We start from the raw sequence: 9091 nt of genomic DNA, 5'->3' as shown, positions 1-9091 counted from the left end.
ATATTTTTGAACCATCCATACTATACACATTAACACTAGTGACTAATATGCCTCATAACTCTCGTTCGCGTGGTAACTTTCGTAATGGGTGGCTATAGTCTTGTTGATTCAAAAAAAAATATCAGATTACAATCCTTGATTGTATTTATTTATTTTAATATTAGTTAGTTTTTACTTTAGTTATTCTTCACTTAGTAGCCTCACTAACTTATTAATTGACTAACTAACCAACTAACTTTTAATTGTGTGGAAGTATTATAGGGGTGTATGGTAGGGGATTATAGATAAAGCCGGCCAACCAAAGCAATCAAATTCTTGTAACTTTATAATCCCTATGAATGTATTGAAGGTGGCACACTACTCAAAGAGTGGTTAAAGTATTCTCTGGAGGCATCCTTTATTAAGGAGATATTTCTTTACGGATTCATGTAGCTACAAGGTGATGAACCGAGATAGAAAGGATATGTACACATGGTGAACCTGCTATCTACACATCTTCCAACAAATGACACAAAATTTGGATAAATATAAAGATATAGCATGTCTAAAACAACACCCAAAGCAATAATTAAAGATCACCAAGGAGAATCTATGTATGTTCAAATTTGTGACCAAAACATTAATCCTAAAAAGTAAACTAAGTGCTAATGAGCATCCAATACATTACCAAATATGTTTAGAATGGTTGTGGCAAGTACATCCAACAATCCCAATAATAATGTTGAATATAAGGCCCAATTTCATCAAAAAATGAGAAAACGATGCAAAATGACAGGGTGCTCATATTGCATTGTTTTATCGTTTATATTTTTTATGATTATATAGGCTGAGCTGCCTCTTTGGAAAATTTGTTATGGGATACAAGGAGTGGTATTCTTTTATGCTCCTAAGTATTGTATATAATATTTAGAAACCTCTTTAGGCAAATCATCCTTCCATGAGTCAAAGCTAGTTTAGAGTCTTGCATGTCTAAAATTGCTTACATGTTTTAATACTTCTTCCTCTCAAAACTTTAATCGTAAATGAATGTCATATGGCCTTATGTAAGTTATACTTTGAACACCATGGATCATTAGTGGTATCTTACAAGGGTGGAGCATTGCGCATATCTAACACCCTCCCTCAATGTCCACTCATAGGTGAACCACATCCTAGGACCAATACCAAGTCTGGTGATATAAACTTGAATTTTGTGATATCTAACACCCTCCATCAATGTCCACCCATAGGTGAACCACATCCTAGGACCAATACCAAGTCTATGATATAAACCTGAAGTAGATCCTTCTTAAGAGCTTTGGTGAAGATATCTGCTACATTCCCCTTATTGGATAGTAGATAATATCTATTATCAAATTCTCCACAATATCTCAATATGTTTGGTATATGTATGAAATAGTGGATTTTTCACAAAGAAAATGTATCTTTGATTGTTATGTCTTAGCATTGTTAGATCTTCATCTTTTACTCCCATATATTGTTTCTAGCATGGTAAAGCTGCATGCACAAAGGTTAGTTGGGATAAGCTATAAAGGTAGTGCTAACTAATTTGAAAAGATTTTATCATTGACTTCACTGATGATCCATATATGGCTATTTCTCATGCAATAGGGTTTCAATTTTTCAAGAAACCATGGAAATAAATGTGCTAAGAAACCTTTATCTTTCAGAAAATGGTAGAATTCATTTATCCAAACATGGCCCAAATAAGAGAAGCTGAAGAGTAAAAGAAACACAAAAAGTAGCATTATCTTGATACTTTGCTACACTACACTAGAGCATCTATTATATCACTTTGTATATTTATCCCAACAACATTTCCCAAGTATAAACTATCATTTGATGCTTCTGTACATATATATTGACATTTTTGTAACTCATATGATTGAATGATATCCTTTTAGAAATGTAATTCAAATACGTATTTGTTCGTGAAATCATATCCAAAAGTGTAGAAATCTTTGGTTGAATTTTTCTCCACACCAATGTTAATGGGTAGAACAAATTTTCAACTGTGTTTTAATTCCTGGTTCAAAAATTATAATAGTGAGATGTATACCTACACCATTGAACTTGAACTTATGTCCAAAACTTGTGTTGTCTTGTCAAGAAAGTGTCTCTCACATCTTGGAATGTCAACTTGGGAGCAAGTATAGCCTGCATTCTTTCTCCATGTTGGCTAACTTGTAACTCAAGTTAAAAAACATGAGTAAGAACAATAACAACTATTTGTATATATTTACAGTTCACAACTTGTATTGAGGCTTACAGTGTGTTTATAGAGAAACATGTTCAGTTGAAGGCAAGTATATACCAAGATAGGTAAATATATTGAACCTAAAGTAAAACATCGTTGAGATACATCATTAAAAGAAACAATATGTCCCTTCCAATGATATTTTTCATTCCCTTGTTTTGGTTTTTTAACCTTATGGGTGCCTTTACACGATGGCAACATGATAATCAAAGTAAACACTTTGGGCTCCCAAGTTTCATCCACATTTTTGTTATAGATAATATCATTGTTCATGGAATGAAAAGAACACCTTGTGGATGCCATGGCAAAAAAATAAAAGTGCAAATACTAGTAGAGAAAGAAGCTCAAAGAGAAGGTAAAGAAGGAGAATCAAGAGAGCTTAGATGAATGGGCATAAAAATGAAGTTATGTAGTTAGATCCCCCATCATCTAGTTTTAGCTTTGGCCCCCATCTTTGTCATATCTTTTATCAACCTTTGCCAATGAATAGGACCATTGGGACCACAAGAAATATGAGACTTTCGAGATTGTGATTAAAAAAGAGGAGAGAGCCATGAAATATGGATACTAAAAGAAGTTAAGAAATATGAGACTTTTGAGATTGTGATTAAAAAAGAGGAGTACTAAAAGAAGTCAAGTAGTTAGATCCATGGATTTTCAAAACATATAATGTTAACTTTGATCCCCATCTTTGTTATATCTTTTAATCCTTTGTTAGAATAGGAGTACTGGGATTAGCAAAGCACATGTCAAACTTTTGAGATGTTGGTTAAAAAAGAGGAAAGAACCTAGAAATGGACTCTACTATCTCCAAAGTGGAGAAGACATGAATATTATATTCTTGAATACGTGACAAGCTCTCTGTGGCTCTTTTCTTAATTCAAGGATTAAGAAAGGGCCCTTTTTTGAAACATTTTTCACCCTAATGTTAGTTTCTCCATATATCGAAGGTCACGAAAGGGTCCTGGGTAGACATGGTTTGTAGGATAGCTTGATTGTAGTGCTAATAGTAGGAAATGGATCACTATGCTAAGGTGTTGACAGGGTTAAGCTATCAAGAGATAACCTACATTAAGGCACAAGGGTACATGGACCAAAAGGTCAAAGGATAGGCAGTGAATAGACTCACTAAAAGTCAAGGTCTAAAAATAGTCCATGGATCTGCCAATGCAGTGCTAAAGGAGGCTATCGTCTTGAGTGGCTGCCAAGCTTTTCCTAACTTCTATGCATGCTGAAGGCAAGGCACCCATGAGTGCTTTACAATGGTATCAAAGTGAGACTGGAGCAAAAGATTAAAGAGTTCATAGCACTATTGTAGCACACTGATGTCCCTCCACGGCATGCATGACTATTAGGGCGTTGCTCCACGGTAGTGACTAAGGTGGCAAACAAGGCATAGATCTTGGCATACTTGGCAACAAGGCTACAAAGGTTTCATTGGTGTTTTTGGCTATACACGAGGTGGAAGCATTTGCTTGAAGACAAAACTTCTCGAGAGGTCACCCATCCCACTATTGTCTATACCCAAGCACACTTATCTATAAGGCAACTAACCATCAAGTTAAGCCTTGAATTTGTTTCAAATAACAAAAGAAGTTGTTCTAACTAACAAAGAAATTTTTCAAGTTACATTGTACCCTAGGTTTTGTTAGCACCCTTGAGGCGAGCCTAACACTTAAAGGTGATCATGGTAAGGAGTTTTGCGAAGGTGCCAAAGATTGAGTCTAGGTTTAAAAAGCATTTAGTTGTTGGAGATCATTTAATTTATTGGACCAATTCTTAGATTGAATAACAATGTTGATTCTTCTTTAATAGCCAAGAAGTAGTGGATTGTGATCGCTAATACTGAATGGAGATGCATTAAGGTCATTCTCATAAGGTAGAGTAGTTGAGGCCTAAGTTAGAGTGTGTGTGTTTTCATGGAGTGTTGGTTGATCAAAGGTGGTGGTGATGCAAGTATTGGCTAGCAATGTTGTTTGGTCCTCTAGGCACTCAAATTCTAGTATTGGAAGCACTTAGGAGAAATCAAACAATTCACTATGAGGTCCTTAGGTCAATAAACCATAATGGTGTTAGAGTTCTCATTAGATATGATAGTTGTGGATGTATTGCGCATCGTCTAGTTTGATGCTCTATGTGGCTTTGGTGGCAAGGTTAGCTTGACTCGATCTTCTTGTTATTTTTTATTAGATAAAGCAGTAGTATTAGGCTATTGATGGTGTTTTTTCCATTTTTAGTATTTGTCCTAGCTAGTGTACGACAAGGCAATAGCTACTAATGGTACAAGTGCAAAGATGTGGTTAGCTCAAAGACCCAATGATACCTATACGCCTTGATATTTTCCTTTGTGTATAGTAGAGCCTTAGGTATCCACCAAAATGTCATACATGGCTTGTGATGATTTGTTTGCGTTTATGGCTTTTCTATTGAGAAGAGACGATAGTCCTAGTAGATTAGGATTCCATTTGAGATCTAGACTTTAGCCTCCATTACAATTGAGGTAGTAGGGTGTTGCCACTCAGAGATTATTATTCTGAGTCTGAGTGATTAGGAATTGCAAGAGGAGATCAATTTTGGTTGTGGGAACAAATTGCTAGGGTAGCAATACGGGATAGCAATCTCATGGGCCCTAGAATTAAATCCTCGAGACTAAATGCTAAGATAACCCATGCAGCACTAGTGAACTTCAAGTGGATATGCTTGCCCACAATTAACTAGATGCAAAGGTAAGGTAGCAAAATTATGAGGTCTTCCTCCCATTATAGGGTATTGGCAATCACCCCCTCACACCAAACTTTTGAAAAGAAATATATTTGAAGGATGATTCTCTCATTTAATGTGACTACCATTAAAGTTCCCAATACTTTTTCCATCCAACGTTTCCTTAAACATAAGCAAAAGCTAAAACATACTTTGAGGCTATGAACCCTATGATGCCCATGTCACTTTTCTCAAAGGATCATTGCTTGATGTGTTTATCAAACCGGGCCTTTCTTCGAGCTTTTTTAGCAAGAAGGGCATGAATTGTGAGTAATTGGGTTTCAATAGGACATTTGAGTTCAATAAGGCATTTGGCCCAAGCTTTAGTGCCTTCCCAACATTCTTACACTAGGATGCAAATTTCCACCATCTTTAATAGCTCTTGTTGCTGCTTCATGGCATCAACCACCATAAGGTCATCCATGTCATTTACTTCACCCTTGCCACAACTTAGTTGAAGGTCTTGTCTATTACCTATGGCTTTTTTATCTTTGCATCTTTCTCTGTGTAGGTCACCAATGTGGATTGTCTTGTCAAGTACATCATTGATGCTAGACTGATTAAGGCTTGAGTTGTCTACTACCATGGTTTCATAAATATGTTCATCTCCTTGATGAAGGCTTTAGTTATAGCCTTGATGGTGGGTCTTTTGGCAAATAGAATATGCTTAAAGATGCTCCTCACTTTTGAAACATAGTCCTACATGCTCTCTTCCTCTCGCTACCTTATGCTCATCAATCACATGATGAGGTTATCACTGTAATTGGCTTCTGCAAAGCTTTTTATAAAGAGGTCCCTGAGCAGTATGAGTGAGGATATATCAATGGCATCAAGCCTAATGAATTAGGTTTGCCTTTTTTCATCTAGGCACAATTTGAACACTTGTACTTACTTAATGTCATCCTAGGGGATCCACCTACAAGAAATCATATATATAACATGTGTTCAAAGGATATTAAGAAATACATTTTCTTTACATCCTATAAGGCTTTCGAATGACCCCTTTTACTTTACTAAACTTTTAAAAAAAATTCAAATTGTAATTTAAAAACCCCTTTTAGATTTTGCTAAATATAATACCCTTTCTTTTGAACTCACATGGTATCTTACATGTTCTATAAGGTGGACCCCTCAGGGTGTCACCTATAAAATTGTTCACTTCGTAAACCTACTCAGAGTGTTCCATGAAGCTACAAGGGTCATCCCCAATTTGATACCTATCCAATTGCTTAGTCATTAATGGAATTTTTGCTTGATCTTTATTCACATGTGTGTGTTCCCCATTCTGATTAAGAGGATTTGAGCAATGTTCATGTCTACTTGCAACATATCCATGCAATTTTGCTTGATCTTATTCCCATGTGTATTCCCCAACCATTCTCATTAAGAGGATTTGAGCAATGCATGTGCCAACTCGCAACATATCCATGCAATCAATTTGGCATCAATGCATGAGGTCCGATAATGAATATTGTGAGGATTGTGTGGATCCAATATTCAACAATATCCTTCATGCCTTATCCATCTCCACTTACATGGTCACAAGCTATTATCTAGTATTATCATCAATGCTCAACAATCAGTTGAGGGTGATTGCCCCTTGCCCCTGCAATTCTAAGAGTCTCTACTTCATGGTCTCGAGGTCATGTTTGAGATATTGAAGTTAGCAGCATACTGGAAACTATCGACGGTGGCTTGGAAGTCATCTAAGGCTCCTCTCAAATTTTTAGTTCTCTCCACTGTGCTTGCTATGGTCCCCATGGTAGCTAGATTGACTAGTTTGATAACCTAATTCATAAGTTCATGGATGGGGGTGTTTTTGATATTGATAGATCTACTTAGACTAGGGTTCTATTTGTGGCGGGAGTCAAAAACTCACATCCACTTTGTAAGGTCATGCACCTCTATCATGGATTCAAGTCCTAGTTTTCCCCTTGTTGGTTGGTTTTTTCTGAGATTGTTATTTTCATTATTGTTTGTCTTGCCACCCTATTTTTCCCTTTAAGGTTTCATCTTTATGGTTTCTAATTATCTTAGTAAGCAAAGGTTTCTCGAGGTTAATGCACTTTATGTTCAAGTACTCTTGAGTGCATTGTGTGAAAGCATACTTTCTTCTTTCTCAATCAATGTGTGTGAGATTATAGCACCATGATTCATGACACCTTTAAGACAATTAGTCTCATTATTGGGGCTCTTAGTCAAATCTTGTCACACTTATCTTTTTTACATACTTTGTTTGTTGTTCAAAAGATTGCTACATCTTCCAAAATTTGGTCGGATTACAAAATTGGACTCAACAAGTTACAACTATTTTAAGTTCATGTTCCAATGGTTTAAGTGGTGGGTCTTCCATTGGGTTTTGTCGATTTCAATGTTTGGCATTTTTATTTTTTTTAGTTTCTTCCCTTCTTGTTTCTATGAGTGCCCTCTATTTAATTGTTGGTTGTGGTTCATTTCTCTTGGTTTTCTATGGGGTTGTGCAAGGGTAAGACCCTTCTTGTTTCTATGCATGCCCTCTATTTAATTGTTGGTTGTGGTTCATTTCTCTTGGTTTTATGTGGGGTTATGCATGCACACACTTGTGTGGTGATGTGTTGCTTTGTGTGCTCTAGTGTTGTGGATTGTATGGCTAGTGAGTGTACTAGAAGGTGCACATGTGCACATACACATGTGCACAAATGCACTCAACTATGCATGAATGTGGGGTCTAAGGTGCACTAGATGCATGGAATGATGCAAGTTTCATGCACTAATGCAAGAGTGGGATTGTGATGTGCTAGGTGATTATGAGAAATGGCTTTTACACCTAAATTATGGTTTTCTTAAGTTAGTATAGGTGGGTGTCCTAGTGTACATGCATGTGTGCACTAATGTATGTATGTTAGCATAAGTGCAACAAATGTGAAGGACTAGTTAGGCTATATGTGGATGAAGGGATGGTATGCCAAGGTTAGCATGCTCAGGTTACATGCATAAAGCAAGCATGCAGGGCCATAGTGCATTAGGTAGTGCTCTCGAAATGTGCACTAGTGTGCGATGATGTTAGTGGCCCTTAGGTACACCAATAAGGATTGTATTCAAGAGGGTATGGAAAGGTAGTGTATGATCATATGGGGACTAGCATATTGTACACGTGCACTGTGCTTATACACTATGCACTAATGGATGATGTGTGCACCATGCATGTGCATTGTGTACTAAGGTGAATAATGTGCACTAGGGTGAATTAGGGTGCCTACGTGCACTTATCAACATGCAAGGTATGTAAGGATGAATACCCTAAGATGAGGTGCTTTAGCGTACATGTGCACTAAGTGCTACTATATAATGTGCATGTGCACCATGTATCTACACTATGCATCTACAATGGTACATGTGTACTAGTGCATGTGCACTATGCACAAGTGTAGTATGCTAGTGCACAATGTAATCCACTAGGGTAACATACAATGAGAGTGGTGAGATCAAGAGTGTAGGTTTTTTATGTGGGTGTAGGGGTGTGCCAAGTGCACTAGTGCAAGTGTGCAAATAGTGTGCTAAGGTGGAGGTGAGCCAGTGCACATGTACACTAGGACATGTGCAAGAGGGTAGTCTAAATTGAGTGCACTAGTGCACGTGCCTCGTGCAAATGTGCACTAGTGGGTGCACTAGTTCACTTCTAAGTAGCATGCTTGAGGATGGACTAATGTGCCCTGTGTGTTGTGATATGGGTGGTGGAATATGCAAAGATAGTTTACTATGTGGGTTTGGGATGTGGTGTACTATTGCATGCGTGCACGAGGCTAGTGCACTATAGATGTGCATTGTGCACGAGTGTGGTACACTATGCATGTGCATATTAGTACCTATACAATATGCACTAGGGTTGTGCACGTATAGGGCATCCTAAGGGTGATGCATACTAGGCTAGGTGTAAAGTGAGTGAGTTCGTATGGTTGGTGTAGGGATTGGTTCTAGTGCATTGGGCATGAAGCTAGTGCATTAGGGTTGGTACACGAGGTAGACCTATTGTGCTACATCCTAAATTGGAAGGAATAGTGCACAATGAGTGTATTGAAAAGTTGACAAGTGCAA

Source organism: Lygodium microphyllum, chromosome 13 (genome assembly GCF_053477565.2).
Source record: "Lygodium microphyllum isolate KBCC chromosome 13, Lygodium_microphyllum_v1.1.10, whole genome shotgun sequence".
Lineage (NCBI taxonomy): Eukaryota > Viridiplantae > Streptophyta > Polypodiopsida > Schizaeales > Lygodiaceae > Lygodium > Lygodium microphyllum.
Note: the sequence above shows the minus strand (reverse complement) of the source record.